This window comes from Macaca fascicularis, chromosome 4 (assembly GCF_037993035.2).
Source record: "Macaca fascicularis isolate 582-1 chromosome 4, T2T-MFA8v1.1".
In the NCBI taxonomy this organism is placed as follows: domain Eukaryota; kingdom Metazoa; phylum Chordata; class Mammalia; order Primates; family Cercopithecidae; genus Macaca; species Macaca fascicularis.
This window is the reverse complement of record NC_088378.1, coordinates 162,510,072-162,527,084: the sequence shown is the minus strand read 5'-3', so window position 1 is coordinate 162,527,084 and position 17,013 is coordinate 162,510,072. Positions and strand designations below refer to the sequence as shown.

Here is a 17,013-nt window from a genome sequence, read left to right as displayed (position 1 = left end):
TTAATTGGATCCTGGGTTTAAAAAAAAAAAAAAGAAAGAAAGAAAACCAGCTATTAAGAGCATTTTTGAAACAATTAGGAAAATATAAATAGGGACTATTTTATCATAGGATATTGAATTAACATTAATTTCCCTTTTTTTAAAAAAAATACACATCAGCAGCAGATTTTTATGAGATGGAGGATAGCAAGGATTAGGTAAGTGGTAACAAATGGCAAATACAGCCATGCTACAAAGAGGTGAAGGCATTACTGGGTATGAGAATGGGTACTTATGAAATCTAAGGGTCAGGTGACCTGATGAATTCTGACCATCCAGTAAGCTCTTCTCCTTAGCACTCAATATGACCAGTGCCGGCATGAAAGGGTCTACAGTAGCTAGTTCAACTTGGTCAACAGCTCTTCCAGTTCTGGTCGAGCTTTGAATCTCCCCTTGAAGTCTTCTTCAGTGTGCTCCTTCACTGACAATCTGACTCCTTCAGGAAGATTGCTCTGGATTATTTCCAAGAAAATCTCTGCAAACGTAGCATGCAAACCGCTGATCTGAACCACTCACTCATGGGGGGTAAGCACTGAGTCCAGGAACATTTTGCTGCCTTGGTCCTGCAACCACAACACTTCAATGGTTTGGGTTGGCATCACATAACTTTCCTCGACTTTAATGGAGAGAGCGTTGCAGAGGTTGTGAACATACTGGACATAACTCTCTGCCAAGGTCATGTCGTATGCAGTCAGATGAATGGTTAAAATCCCATATTCATCATCTGTCCCCAAATGAATGAGTCTCGCTTCCACTTTTCCCTTCTTCTTGGGCTCTTCTGCTTTAATTAGGTGCTTGTACTTTCCAATGGCGCGAGTGGGCTTTGTCTCGTAGGGCCGACTGGTACTTAGTAGCATGCCACCTACAGAATAGATGGGCTTCTGTGCTGAAGTTCTAAACCTTAAGAGAGAAAGGCTTGCTTAAAAATAGCACTGTTCCTCAGGCACAGCACCTTTTCCAAGGTTTCTGCGCATCCTTTGCTGCTGCATAGCCTCTAGCTGTGCAAACCGAAGACCCGCTCCCTAACGTTAATTTTCTTAGATGTGATAATTTTTTTTTTTTTTTTGAGACAGAGTCTCACTCTGTCACCCAGGCTAGAATGCAGTGTCACGATCTCGGCTCACTACAACCTCTGCCCCTCCAGGTTTAAGCAATTCTCTGCCTCAGCCTCCGGAGTAGCTGGGAATACGGGCATGTGCCACCACACCAGGCTAATTTTCTGTATTTTTAATAGAGATGGGGTTTCGCCATCTTGGCCAGGCTGGTCTTGAACTCCTGACCTCATGATCCACCTGTCTCGGCCTCCCAAAGTGCTGGGATTACAGATGTGAGCCACCGCACCCGGCCCTAGATGTGATAATTTTTTATGTCAGAAAGAAATTTTTAATCTCACAAGATACATGTGAAGTATTTAGGGATGAAGTATCCTGGTGTTTGCAACCAACACTGAGTACAATTAAGTGAAGGGTATGTGAGTGTTTGTTGGACTATTCCTCCAGCTTTTCTGTAGGTTATACTTTCTTTCCACATGAAAAAGAAAAAAGTGTTGATGCTTCTCTGGTGAATCTGGTGGTGCTCTTCACCAGTGATGAGTGAGGGGAGTTTTTCAATGAACTTATAATTGCTGCACTGTCTTTGGATTGCTCTATTTTTACTAATAATCAGTAAACTGACACAGTGTGGGAGACTCACTAAGGGTCCTGTGCTAAGCCATTCTTAACGTAATACTCCTCAAAATTGAAGCCGCTGATATAAATAGATTATTTGTAGTTGTCTATTTTTTATTCTTTTTGAGATGGCGTTTCGTTCTTGTTGTCCAGGCTGGAGTGCAATGGCGCAGTCTTGGCTCACTGCGACCTCCACCTCCCGGATTCAAATGATTCTCCTGCCTCAGCCTCCTGAGTAGCTGGGATTACAGGTGTGTGCCACCATGCCCAGCTATTTTTTTTTTTTTTAGTAGAGACAGGGTTTCGCCATGTTGGACAGGCTGGTCTTGAACTTCAGACCTCAGGTGATCTGCCCACCTCAGCCTTCCAAAGCGCCACCGCCCCTGGTCCATAGTTGTCTATTATCTGTGATTCTGTTCTCCTCTATCAGGATGGAAAACAAAGCACTAATGATCGATGTAAACTTTGTGAGCATTTTTTCATCATAAGCATTGATTCATTCAATGAATTTGGACTGGGCAGCTACAATGGCCTGCTCCAGTCACAGGGGATTCAGTGGACAGGATACGGTGCTTGCCGTCATTGAGATTACATTCTAAGTAGAAGCATTAGAATCAAGCACTTAAAAAATCTACAGAGTGATTCTACTTATTCACCACTCTTTTATTAACTCCCATTATATCTACCAGGACACAAGCTGAAAATATTTACAATACCATACAGGGCAGATGTCAAGATGACCCCTGCAGGTCAGGCATGGTGCCTGATACCTGTAATCCCAGCTCTTTTGGAGGCCAAGGTGGGAGGATCAATTGAGACCAGGAGTTCAAGGCCAGCCTAGGCAATATATTAAGGCATAAGAAAGAAAGAAAGAAAGAAAGAGAGAGAGAGAGAGAAAGAAGAAAGAAAGAAGAAAGAAAGGAAAGAAAGAAAGAAAGAAAGAAAGAAAGAAAGAAAGAAAGAAAGAAAGAAAAAGAAAGAAAGAGAAAGAAAGAAAAGGGAAGGGAAAGGAAGGAAAGGAAAGCAAGGAAGAAAGGAGGGAGGGAGGAAAAGAAAGAGAGGAAGGGAGGGAGAGGGAGGGAGGGAAGGAGGAAGGAAGGAAGGAGAGAGAGAAAGAGACAGGAAGGAAGGAAGGAAGGAAGGGAGGAAGGAAGGAAGGAAGGAAGGAAGGAAGGAAGGAAGGAAGGAAGGGGAGAGAGAGAGGAAGGAAGGAAGGAAGGATAAAGAGAGAAAGAAAGAAAGATTAGTCCAGCAAGGTGGTGGTACATGCCTGTAGTTCCAGCTACTTGGGAGGCTGAGGCAGGAGGATCGTTTGAGCCCAGGAGTTGGAGGCTGCAGTGAGCCATGATCACATCACTGCACTCCAGCCTGGGCAACAGAGCAAGACCATGTCCAAAAAAACAAAAATAAATAAATAAACAAACAAACAAACAAACAAACAAACAAACAAACTGGCCCTGGCAATCCGCCATTATTTGTAGTCTCCTGGTATCCATATCCTTGTTTAGTCCCTTTCTATTAATAGTGTGCTCAAAAAATGTCAGCTTATTTTTGGAATTTAAAGTCATAAGAACGGAAGTGGATGAAATGGCCTATGAAGTAAGCGTGAGTAGAAGCAAGCAAGCTCCAAAATCTGAGCTCTTGTGACTTAGTCCATTTGGGCGGCCACAACAAAATCACCCACTCAGCCTGCGTGATTTATACAGCAGAAACTCATTGCTCACAGTTCTGGAGGCTGGGAGTTCAAGATCGAGGCACCGGCAGATTCCGTACCTGCTGAGGCCTCTGTCTATTTCACAGATGGTGCCTTCTATGTGTCCTTACATGGTAGAAGAGCCAAGGGAGGTCCCTTGAGCCACTTTTATAAGGCACTAATTCTGTTCATGAGCGATAAGGAGGACCCAGCAAGAGAGACTAAGAGGGAGCATCCAGAAAGGTAGGATAAATATCAGGTAAATATGATGTCTGGAAACCAAGTAAGGTAAGTTTTCTAAGGAAGAGAGAGAGAGAGAGAGAGAGAGAGAGAGAGAGAGAGAAGGAGCTCAACTGTTTCAAATGCACTGAGAGTTGCTAGGAATAACAATTAAAATGAGCAATGTGGAGGTCATCGGTGACCTTGATTAAAAAAAAAAAAAAATTCTGCCTGCACGGCAGCTCATGCTTGTAATCCCAGCACTTGGGGGACAAAGTGGGAAAATCACTTGAGCCCAGAAGTTCGAGACCAGCCTGGGCCAAAAAGTGAGATCCTGTCTCCACAAAAAAATAAACAAAATTAGTTGAGCATGGTGATGTGTGCTTGTAGTCCCAGCTACGTGGGAAGCTGAGATAGGAGAATCGCTTGAGCCCAGGAGGTGACACTACAGCCTGGGTGACAGAATGAGACTCTGTCAAAAAAACAGCTCACTGGGCTCGGTGGCTCACACCTCCCAGCACTTTGGGAGGCTGAGGCGGGTGGATCACGAGGTCAGGCGTTCGAGACCAGCATGGCCAACATAATGAAATCCAGTCTCTACTAAAAATACAAAAAATTAGCTGGGCATGGTGGCCGGCCGGCGCCTGTAATCCCAGCTACTCGGGAGGCTGAGGCAGGCGAATCACTTGAATCTGGGAGGCGGAGGTTGCAGTGAGCCGAGATCGTGCCACTGTATTCCAGCCCGGGCAATAGTGCGAGACTCCATCTAAAACCAAACCAAAACAAACAAACAAACAAACTAACAAACGAACAAAAACTCATCAGTAGTGTTGAGAGAAAGAACCTCTTTGGAATGCGTTCATGAATGGGAAAACATAAACTGAAAGCAGTACCTAGACACAACACTTTGAAAGAATGTTGCTGTAAAAGGAAGGTGACAAATGAGGTAGCAGATGGAGGGGTAAGTGGAGTCAGGAAGGAATTGTTTCTGGGATGGGAGAAATAAGAGTATGCTTTATGAGGATTAGTATAATATGGTAAGGAGGGGAAATTTTGTGACACAGGAGAGGGACAGAATTGCTGGAGTGATGTCCGTGAATAGGAGAAGGTTGAATGGGATCACGGACTTTGGGAAGAGGGTCAATTCATCCATACTGGCAAGGGAGAAGGGAGAGTATATGGGCACAAAGGCAGGCATGCTGGTGGGAGCTTGTGGCACTTTACTCTTTACCAGTCTCCAGAACTGTGAGAAAATAAACTTCTGTTGCTTAAGCCAAAAACAAACAAAAAAAAGACACCTCTTATTACTGGTTAGATGACTGTGTTTGCTGAATCAACTGAAAAGCTTTGTCTGAACAATCCCCTACAGGCTGTCATTTGGTGGAGAATGTGAGAGCCTTCGATAAACTTATCTGGAATCTCCCCTGGTTGTCTTCTTCTCACTGAAACCTGGCTCCCTGGGACTCGGCCTTCCCTGAGCATTTCAGATGGTGTTTTCTCTCCTATAACCTTTGTGCCACTGAAACTAGGGGTGGAGTAAGCCTCTTCCTCATTCCTCATCACTGCTTCAAACCATCTTCCCTTTCATCTTCACAGATACATCCAGCTACAAATCTCACGCCATTATCAGACTCTTCCACACATGATTCCACTTTGTAAGCGTCATCTGCTGGGGTCACACCCCCATTCCTTGTAGAGATACACTGCCACTCTAGGCAATACACTTCTGCCCCAGTTCCTGGTGATTTCAATGTCCACTTAGATGACCTCTCCTCCAATGACCCCTTTGTCCACCCTACCTCAGCGGCTCACTTCTGTGGCCACATCCTTGACGTTGCTGCAACCAAATAACAACAACCCTGACATAATGTCAATTGCCACAACTCACTCTCCTCCTCACCACCATCTTGGCATTCTCCTCTCATTTCTCCAACTCCAACAATCCTTTGACCCCATTGGGACTTCACCTATGATCCTATCACTCTTTTACTTCTTCCAACACTACTATATCCTTTCTTCCCTTCTTATTCAGCTAAATTCTGTGGTCAATTATTATCATGACTTCTTGCTTGAGCCCTGAGCTCTCTTGCCCTCTCTTCTGCGTCATTTCAGGCAGCTCCACCACAACCCTGATGAAATCCAACTCTGCCTGTTCCACGCTTGTCCCTGTAGAAAAGCATCCAACCCTGCAGAATATTTTAAATTTGTGGTCACTCACTTATGTGGGCCCTGTTCATTCTCCCTGTTTCCTAATAATTATTTCATCACTTATTCCTCCTCAAGCTTCTAAACACCCATCCTCCTGTCAGCTGTCACTGTCAGCTGGTAACATGCACTCCACTTCTCTGAAAAGAGTAAATGGCCAGGCGCAGTGGCTCACACCTGTAATCCCAACACCTTGGGAGGCCAAGGTGGGAGGATCACCCGAGGTCAGGAATTCGAGACTGGCCTGGCCAACATGGCAAAACCCTGTCTCTACTAAAAATACAAAATTAACCAGTTGTAGTGGCACGTGCCTGTAATCCCAGCTACTCGGGAGGCTGAGGCAGGAGACTTGCTTGAACCTGGGAGGTGGAGGTTGCAGTGAGCTGAGATCACACCACTGCACTTCAACCTGGGAGAAAAAGTGAGACTCTGTCTCAAAAATAAAATAAAATTAAATTTAATTTAAAAATAGACTTGTGACAATGGAACATAGTAGTTCTGGCGTAGTTGATTAAAAAAAATAGTAGCCGGCCGGGCGCGGTGGCTCAAGCCTGTAATCCCAGCACTTTGGGAGGCCGAGGCGGGCGGATCACGAGGTCAGGAGATCGAGACCATCCTGGCTGACACGGTGAAACCCCGTCTCTACTAAAAAATACAAAAAACTAGCCGGGCGAGGTGGCCGGCGCCTGTAGTCCCAGCTACTGGGGAGGCTGAGGCAGGAGAATGGCGTGAACCCGGGAGGCAGAGCTTGCAGTGAGCTGAGATCCGGCCACTGCACTCCAGCCTGGGCGGCAGAGCGAGACTCCGTCTCAAAAAAAAAAAAAAAAAATAGTAGCCGCCATTTTTGCACTTGCAATGGTTTATTAATCAACCAGGATTGAAAACCAGGTATCAGGTGGTCGAAGGAAAAGGTCAGAAGAGGTGCTGTCCACAGAAACAAATCTGAGCAGAGGTTTGAATGAGGGGAGGAGGGAGCCAGAGCTGCTTGATGGGGCTGAGGGGTCTGCACGTGGGGTGGGGGAGGGGCGGTTTAAGGGTGGAAGGAGCCGCAGGCACTGAGGTCACCTGCTCCACGGCTCCACCTGGTGGAAATCATCCTTGCAGAGATCAAGTTACAGACAAACCCAAGGAAAAAGGATTTACTACACAAATGTTGCAGGCAGTACTTCTGTTATAAATGTTTAAATGTTTTTAATGTAGTGGTGTTCTTCTAATTATCACTCGTCTTTCAGAAGTACACATTTAAATTTTTTTGCACCTTTGTTCTTAGATCGTTTTGCAACATCACCTTTTCTCCCTGGAGTTCCTGAGTCCCCTTTCCTCCAGCCTCGGAGGCAGAATATTTGTGGAGTCGAATCAGCACTGCTCAGTAGTCCAGCAAACTTTTTTCTTTTCAAACCGGTATCTCTGCAAGCAAACTCTTCTTCCACATCCCACAACCCAAGGCCTCATCCCCACAAACGCAAAGGCACCTCGCACCACACCTTACTGCTGCTTCTCGGCCCCCAGCGCACATTCCCTTTGCTCTGCGACATTGCACCTGGGAGCTCCACAGCTGCACTTCTGTCTTGCCAGCTGGCTTGGGTTCTATCCTGGGGGAGATTTGAAGGCTGGAGGAGGAGGGCAGGACTGCCTTTTTCTGGTTTGAGTGCTGTCCCGCAGTGGCGCTTCCCCCTCAGCAGCAGCTGGTTGCAGCCTCCGTTTCCCCTCAGCGCTAGCGTCATTGCTCCCCCTAAACAGATCCGCAGCAGCCAGGCCGTGTGCCCGTCTCAGAGGTCTGAGCCCCGGCTTCATAGGGTCATGTATTAGCTTCCTAGGGGCTGTCATAACCAATAACCAGAGATGGTGTCATTTAAAACAATAGAAATATATTCGCTCACAGTTCTGGAGACCAGAAATCAACATGTCAGAAATCAACATGTTCGCAGAGCCGTGCTCCCTCTGAAGGCTCCCGGGAAGAATCCTTGCGCGCCTCTCTCCTGGCTTCTGTGGTTTCCAGCAATCACTGGCGTTCCTTCGCCTGTAGCTGCAATACTCCAATCTCTGCCTCTGTCTTCGCACCATGTCCTTCCCCTTGTCTTCTGTGTCTTTCCATGGCCTTCTGATAAGGACACAAGTCATTGGATTTAGGGCACACTCTAATCTAGTAGAACTTTTTTTTTGAGACAGAGTCTCGCTCTGTGGCCCAGGCTGGAATGCAGTGGCGCCATCTCCTCTCACTGCCAGCTCCGTCTCCCGGGTTCACCCCATTCTCCTGCCTCTGCCTCCCGAGTAGCTGGGACTACAGGTGCCCGCCACCATGCCTGGCTAATTTTTGTAATTTTAGTAGAGACAGGGTTTCACCATGTTGGCCAGGATGGTCTCTATCTCTTGACCTCCTGATCCACCGGCCTCGGCCTCCCAAAGTGCTGGGATTAGAGGCGTCAGCCACCTCACCTGGCCTAGTAGAACATCTTAACCTGATACACATCTGCGAAGACTCTATTTCCAAGTAAGGTCACGTTCAGGTAGACCTGAACTTTTGGAGAACACCACTCAACCCATGATTGCCTCCTCCACCAAGCCTCTCAGTTCCAGTAACTCCAGACTCTTCTCTTTGTTCCCTCCAACCCTTGAGGGAAGAAGTTATTTTATATTAGCATGGTGCTTTATTTCGTTTTGTTTGATGTTTGTTTGTTCAGCTCTTCCACACATGTGTTACCAATTACCTTTAGTGAATTCCCTCCATTGAAACAATATTATGTGGTTTCTTCTTTCCTGATTCAAACCTGACACCGTGCTTGTTACCAGGAGAGGTTCTAGGAAACAGACTATCAAAAATGAGAGTCTATAATCCCAGCACTTTGGGAGGCTGAGGCAGGTGGATGGCTTGATATCAGGAGTTCGAGATCAGCCTGGCCAACATGGAGAAACACTGTCTCTACTAAAAATACAAAAACTAGCTGTGCATGGTGATGCACATCTGTAGACCCAGCTACTCGAGAGGTTGAGGTGTGAGAATCGTTTGAGTCCTGGAGGTGGAGGTTGCAGTGAGCCATGATTGTGCCACTGCACTCCAGCCTGGGCCACAGAGTGAGACTCTGTCTCCAAAAAAAAAAAAAGAGAGAGAGAGAGTCTAACGCAGAGTGTCATGTGCCTGTAGTCCTAATTACTCAGGAGGCTGAGGCAGAAGTATTGCTTGAGGCCAGGAGTTTGAGTCTTGATATGGTTTGGATCTGTGTCCTTACCCAAATCCCATGTTAAATTGTAATCTCCAGTGTTGGAGGTGGGGCCTGGTGGTAGGTGATTTGTTCATGGGGACAGTTTCTCATGGTTTAACAACACTCCCCTTTGGTACTGTAAGGTGAGTGATATCTGGTTGTTTAAAAATGCATGACATCGGGAGGCCGAGATGGGTGGATCACGAGGTCAGGAGATCGAGACTATCCTGGCTAACACGGTGAAACCCCGTCTCTACTAAAAAATACAAAAAACTAGCCGGGCGAGGTGGCGGGCGCCTGTATTCCCAGCTACTCGGGAGGCTGAGGCAGGAGAATGGCGTGAACCCGGGAGGCGGAGCTTGCAGTGAGCTGAGATCCGGCCACTGCACTCCAGCCTGGGCGATAGAGCGAGACTCCGTCTCAAAAAAAAAAAAAAAAAAAAAAAAAAAATGCATGACACCTCCCCACCACCTCTTCCTCTTGCTCCCAGCCACATGAAGTGTTGGCAACCCTGTTGCCTTCTGCCGTGATTGTAAGTTTCCTGAGGCCTGCCCAGAAGCCAAGCAGATGCCAGCATCAGGCCTCCTGTACAGCCTGTGGAACCGTGAGCCAATTAAACCTCTTTTATATATATATATATGCAAATTACCTAATCTCAGGTATTATTTTCTAGCAATGTGAGAACAGAATAATATAAGGCGGAAGTGCATTACTATCGTGCCTGCAAAGAGCCTCCATCCTGGGCAATATAGCAAGACCCCATCTGTATAAAAAGAGAGAGAGAGATTCTGGGATTAGCTTGGAAATGCCACTTGCCTCAAAAAGAGTGTTGAGCCCCTTGCAAACGGGACAGTAATGCATGTCATGCCATAGCATTATGATTGATTACATTATCACCTCTTGTGATTGTGATGAAATGCCTAATAAAGCAACTATTAGGAGACTAGTTAGCTGCTGCACTTGACCACTTTGTTGGTAATGATTACTACAAGAGCTGTGAACTGTTGTATTAGTGTATTAGTTTTTCTTGCTAGATAATGAAGTGCCACACATTTAGCAGCTTAAAACAACACCCACATTGGGCATGGTGGCTCACGCCTGCAATCTCAGCACTTTGGGAGGCCGAGACAGGTGGAGCACTTGAGATCAGGAGTTCGAGACCAGCCTGGCCAACATGGTGAAACCCTGTCTCTACTAAAAATACAAAAATTAGCAAGGCATGGTGGCAGGCACCTGTAACCCCAGCTACTTAGGAGGCTGAGACAGGAGAATTGCTTGAACCCAGGAGGTCGAGGTTGCAGTGAGCCAAAATTGTACCACTGCACTTCAGCCTGGGTGCCTGAGTGAGACTCCATCTCAAAACAAACAAACAAACAAAACAACCATTTATCAGTTCACGGTTCTGTAGGCTGTAAATGCAGTATAGCTGTGTCCCCTGCTCAGGGCTCTACAAGGCTAAACTCAAAGTGTGGGCTGGGAGCTGTTATCAGCTGCTATCAGCTACCCACGTTCCTTGCCACACGGCTGCCTCTGTCTTCAGAGACAGCAATGGAGAATCTAGTTTGCTTTGAATTTCTCCCTTGCTTTAAGTCTCTGCCTTCCTCTTTCTCTGACCCACAGACCAGGATTTACAGGGCTGATATGATAAGGTCAGGTCCACCTGGATAATCTCCATTTCGATAGACTCATAGTCAACTGATTAGTACCTTTAATTACATCTGCAAAATTTTTTTTGTCTTAAAATATAACACAATCATGGTATTAATATACCACCAAAGTCACGGGTTCCACCTACACTTTAGGGGAGAAAATTATACAAGGTCTCTGCACCATGGGTGAGAATCTTGGGAGCCTTCTTAGAATTCTGCCTACCACAGATGGTGTGAGTATTTTGGACTACACTGAAGAGCTTACAGGGGAACAAAAAAGCTCAAAACATGGAACACAGAGAACCAGAGTGTGTCTATGGCATCCCTTAAAAAAATTTGTTATTTTGTGTAGCTGCAAGGTAAGGCTCATTGAAAATAAGAACTTGATTGTGTGGGTTGCAGAATTACAATGTAAGTTGACTTCACAGACTTGCCAAGTCTCCTGCCAAGAGCACTGACTGGGAAGGATAGAGACATCTGGGTGAACTTAGGTAAAGCTTAGAATTTTGAATCCCTGATTCACTGTGTATTTCTTGCCAGGAGAAGCAACACTTCTTCATATGTGTAAGAAGATTGGCTTTCTCTTGCTTGAAAACCTTGTAATGACTTTGAGGCAGTTATCTTGCAAGAGGATGCCTATTCTCCCCAATAGCCACTCCTTCACTCTTTATTGCTTTCAGAACTTTAATGGAGTCAGAGCTCAGCCTATTTCAGAGAGAAAAGTACAACATGTGTCCCAGGAAGAGATAATTCATTTTTCAAAACATTGCAAGCTTTTGCCAACATATCTTGGGAGGAACCTAAAAAATATATGTCAGGATGGATTCTAAAGGTGATAGAACAGACTAACATTGCATTTGGTCAGTTTATTGGTGGGGATGCACTTACTGGGGATTCTGGATTTCACGTGTCTGCTCAAGCATCTAGAAGTGTCTTTAACAATTTGATGGATTCAGTGGGTAAAACTTGGATTCAACAGTCGTCTATACACAATAAAATTAAGATGTCAAATTTTCCTGGTGTGATGCAAAGGAAAGAATCTAAAAGCAAAGGGGAAAAGGAATGCTGCAGTGGACAGAAATGTTAACTAGGAGCCACCCCCGTCCCAAACTCACACCCTGAGATGGCCTAGAGGACGTTCTCTTCACTCTGTGTTTTGATATGAACCATGAAGCGTCCCAGATATTACCCCACTTGCATAATGATGTATTTGCATATGTGAATATGACGGAAAACACATGACACCTGGGTCAGGGAAGACTATATTGATAAATCATTCCTTGAAGAGGATCTCGATGTCCACCTCCACTAGGTGCACCACTGTGCTGCTCAAATCTACTTCTTCATCTACATCTGGGAGCAGCTCCTCCAGCCTTCCAGTGGGTCTCTCTTCCTGGAGGAAATGTGAAAGCAGATGGCTCAGAAGCACAAGTTACAACCCCCGCTGCTGCAGCTGGTCTCAGGGCCATGACTAATACTTTTCATTTTCTTCCTCCACTCCCCATTCTAGATTCCCCCTCACCTCTGCAGCTTACCTCCTGGCTTATCCAGTGGTGTGACCCTGATCCTCATTCCCATCGGGTCTGAACTCTGGCCACGATGCCCTTCCCAAAAGTGTTCCTGCACTTGTCTATCATCACAACTGGCCAGGGGAGTACCATGGGTTGCACAAGTGGATCAGCAGTGCCACAGGTCTTCCCTGCCCTCATAGCGGAACCACAGCCTTTCTTCTCCTGCTGATCAGGGTCAGTTAGCCCTGCCAAGGTTGTGACTCTTCTCTTTTATTGCTGGTCCCAATTATAAGAAGCCCCAAATCCCCAGGCAGCAGGCATAGCAGCAATTTAGTGGGGTCTTTTGCTGTATCCCCTGATAAAACTATGCCCCCTTTTGACCAGGATTTCTGGCACTACAGAAAGAGAGGCTGCAGGGACAGGAAGCGGGACACTTCTGCTTCATCCCTTGGTTCATTACCAATATATTCTTCCTACTGGGGAGCCATCTCCTTATCAATGCTGTGTGATTCAATGTGTATGTGCCATCCTGGAGGGTGATGTCTCATTCTCATAGAGAGTTGCCTCTAAGCTGGTACTTGAACCGGGCCATCTACAAGTTATTCCAATGCATTATAAGTCTGTAGCTTCTGGATGATGTGACAGGTGATACAGTCAGTTGACATCATGGTCACAGGGTCAGCTGGTCTGACTCAATCCTGGTGAATCGACATTCCTTCAACCTTCAAATAGTGGTACCAGAGGAGGCTCCATGGCAGGAAAAGTCAACCTATGCCTGCAACACATGCCTATTCCTGTTAGAACAAATCTCTGTCTTCCCAGAACAGAAGTAGCCCAGTGTAGTCAACTTGCCACAAAGCTACCAGTTGGTCTTCTTGTGGAATGATGTCATATCAACAGATCTGCATCGGACTCCCTTGCTGAAAGTTTTGACATTCCTTCCACAGCAGCAGTAGCTAAATCAGCCTTGGAAGTTGCTTTTCTGCTCACTCATGTGGCTGCTGTCTGTTGGTAGCCAAGCTGGGACACTCAGTTCTGCTCCACACGGCTGTTCTCCCCCACATGTTGTCTTGTCCTATAGCAGGACAGCCATGCAGAATCGGGGGGCAGGGGGAACAGGTATGAAAAGAACAAGCCCAATGGGCAAGCACTGATTAAGCCACTATTTGCATCATGCTCTGGTGTCCTGTTAGCCAAAGCAAATCACATGAATGAGAATGAGCTTTTCCTCAAAGCATGAGACACTGGGCCAAAGCAAACAACAGAAGTATCTTAGACAAACAGACACGCACAGACACAGAAATTCTCTTTCTCTCCTTTTATTTATTTATTCGACCACATCATCTGCTAAAACGTCAAAAACAAATAAGATGAATTTTCTATTTTGTGATTTTAGAAAAATTTACATTATTACAAAAGTAATACATTCTTGCCTGTGAGTGCAGGTGATTCATTGCATGCAATGCAGTTCTGCTCAGAGCATGAAAGAGGCTGCAGAGAGTTAAGAAAGTAATTTCATTTACAATAGTATCAAAAAAAATAAAATGCTTGGAAATAAACTTACCCAAGAGGACAAAAGACTTGTACACTAAAACTTTAAAGCATTGCTGAAAGCACTTAAAGAAGACACAGATAAATGGAATGATATCTGTGCTCACGATTGGAAGATTTAGTTTTGTTAAAATGTCAACACTACCCAAAATAATCTTAATGTAATCATTTAACAAATGATTATGATTATGATATCATATTTGTCTGGGGCATAAAATCATATGCATTGGCCGGGCGCGGTGGCTCAAGCCTGTAATCCCAGCACTTTGGGAGGCCGAGACGGGCGGATCACGAGGTCGGGAGATCGAGACCATCCTGGTTAACACGGTGAAACCCCGTCTCTACTAAAAAATACAAAAAACTAGCCGGGCGAGGTGGCGGGCGCCTGTAGTCCCAGCTACTCGGGAGGCTGAGGCAGGAGAATGGTGAACCCGGGAGGCGGAGCTTGCAGTGAGCTGAGATCCGGCCACTGCACTCCAGCCTGGGTGACAGCGCGAGACTCCGTCTCAAAATAAATAAATAAATAAATAAATAAATAAATAAAATAAAATAAAATAAAATAAAATCATATGCATTATGATTACATTAAGCAAACTTAATATAATCCCTATTAAAAATTCCAATAAAAAAATTTACCCTAAAAAATTTATCCTATGTGGACTCTCAAGGGACCCTGGATAGCCAAAATAAGCTTGAGAAAGAAGGACAAAGCTGGAGGCATCACACTTCCTGATTTCAAAATGTATTACAAGATGAGAATCGCTTGAACCCGGGAGGCAGAGGTTGCTGTGAACTGAGCCTAGATTGTGCCACTGCACTCCAGCCTGGGCAACGAGCAAGACTGTCTCAAAAAGTTGTAGGAGCTACATAAAATTTATACATACATAAAATTTATATATATATATGGTAACAATAATCAAAACAGTGTGGTACTGGCATAAAAACAGGCATATAAACCAATGAAGTCGAAGAGAAAGCCCAGAAGTAAATCCTTGCCTATATGACTGAATGACTTTTTACATGGGTGTTGAGACCATTCAAGGAGAGAGGAGTCTTTTCAACAAATAATATTGGGAAAATATAAATGTGCACATACAGAAGAATAAAGTGGGACCCTTACCTTACACCATATACAAAAATTAACATAAAATGGATCAAATACCTAAATGTAAAGCCTTAACTGTAAAATTTCTTGAAGAAAACATAGGGGGAAAGCTTTACGACGACATTGGATTTGACAATGATTTCTTGGTTGTGATACCAAGAGCACAGGCAACAAAAGTAAAATAGATAAATGTTTTGTTTGTTTGAGACAGAGTCTTGCTCTGTTGCCCAGGCTGGAGTGCATTGCCATGATTATGGCTCACCGTAGCCCTCAACCTGCCAGGCTCAAGCAATCCTCTCATCTCAGCCTCCCGAGTAACTGGGACCACAGACACACGCCACCACACCTGGCTAATTTTTGTGTGTTTTAGTAGAGGCAAGGTTTTGCCATGTTGCCCAGTCTGGTCTCAAACTCGTGGGCTCAAGCAATCCACCCACCTCGACCTCACAAAGTGCTGGGATTACAGGTGTGAGCCACAAGGCCCAGCCATAAAATAGATAAATTATACTACATTAAACTTAGAAACTTCTCTGCATCATAGGACACAATCAACAGAGTGAAAAGGCAACCAATGGAAAAGAAAAAATGTTTGCAAATCATACATCTGATAAGGGGTTAATATCCAGAATATATAAATAGCTCCTACAACTCAACAACAAGAAAAATAAAACAATCTGATTTAAAAATGTGCAAAGGAGTGGGGTGCAGTGGCTCATGCTTGCAGTCCCACCTACTGAGAGGCCAATGTGGGAGGATCACTTGAGTCCAGCAGTTGGAGACCAGCCTAGGCAACACAGTGAGTGACATGGCTTGGCTGTGTCCCCACCCAAATTTCATCTTAAGTTGTAGTCCCCATAATTCCCATGTATCATAGGAGAGACCCAGTGGGAGGTAATTTAATCATGGAGGTAGGTCTTTCCCATGCTGTTCTTGTAATAGTAGATATCTCACACCATGTGATGGTTTTATAAAGGGGAGTTCCCCTGCATACTCTCTCTTGCCTGCTGCCATGTAAGATGTGACTTTACTCCTCCTTTGCCTTCCTAGCCATGTGGAACTGTGAGTCAATTAAACCTCTTCCTTTTATAAATAACCCAGCTTCAGGTATGTCTTTATGAGCAGTTTGAGAACAGACTAATACAGTGAGACTCTAACTCAAAAATAAAGAGAGAGAGCGAGCAGAGGACTTGAATAAATATTTCTCCAAAGAGGATAAACAAATGGCCAATAACACATGAAAAGATGTTTCCCATCACTAGTCACTAGGGAAATGCAAATCAAAACCACAATGAGACACCCCTTATTGTGTGTGTCTCCTTTTGTTTCCCTTTTCCCTTGGACTGCATCTGGGTCCTGGTAATACTCCTTCCATTGCACAACTAATTCAATGTTTGAACTCTAGAAAGGAACACAAGTGGATATAGAAAGTTTAAAATTTAACATTGATAAAATAATTGGAAATGCGCATGCAGGAGCAGCAGATTCTGGTACCCTGCATCCTGCCCCTGGGCCTGCCTCTGATTTCAGCTGCTGCTGTGGTAGGCAGTTCCATAAGAGCTCAGCTGCCTGCTTGCCTCAAGCCTATTCTCTACAACTCTGCTTTTCTGCCTTCTCCAAATCATGTGAGTCTCCGAAGTCCACCCTAGTGTGCCAGATGCATGGAATGAACGCATCTGGTGGCGATCTTCCCACGACAGAGGATGAGAGCCAACGACAAGTGCCCCAGTTCCCAAATGCTGGGAGGAATTCTGCGCACTTCTTAGAGGTGCTGGTAGACTCAGCCCCTGTTGCTTAGAGCAGCAGCCTGGAGAATGGCCATATAGTTAAGCTCCTTTTACTCTAGAAAAAGATAACAAAAGGTTGAAAGCAATTACCAAGCAATTGAAATCCGAGTATGAATGCCAGAGAACCTCTTTGGAAGTGTACAGAGTAACTCTCTTGCACTGGGAGGCCAGAGAAAGCTGAGGACCAGGGCTAAGAATTAATCATCTGAGACCAAAGAAGGTGACACTCCCAACAATGCCAGATCTGCTGTGTCAAGTTCAGGGCCCTGACTGGGGAAGAATAGGACTCTGACATATGGGATGCAAACATCTGTGTTGATGCCCTATCCCCTTGAACTTCTGATTTCCTCTAGACCCTCCAACCCCACAAATGTGAGCTATCCCTCCATA

The 17,013-nt window shown here is 45.2% G+C and overlaps 1 long non-coding RNA gene and 1 pseudogene across 1 annotated transcript; both read right to left on the bottom strand.

Annotated features, from left to right (window-relative positions):
- Positions 1 to 377: 377 nt before the first annotated feature.
- LOC102128434 (large ribosomal subunit protein mL48 pseudogene) lies at positions 378 to 5,484 on the bottom strand (annotated as a pseudogene).
- A 1,505-nt stretch (positions 5,485 to 6,989) lies between these two features.
- On the bottom strand, positions 6,990 to 13,373 carry LOC135970454 (uncharacterized). Its single transcript, XR_010586127.1, has 3 exons — positions 12,208 to 13,373; positions 11,561 to 12,065; positions 6,990 to 7,924 (listed from the first exon to the last, which is right to left on the bottom strand). It is a non-coding gene; the product is annotated as an uncharacterized lncRNA (long non-coding RNA).
- Between the last annotated feature and the right edge of the window lie 3,640 nt (positions 13,374 to 17,013).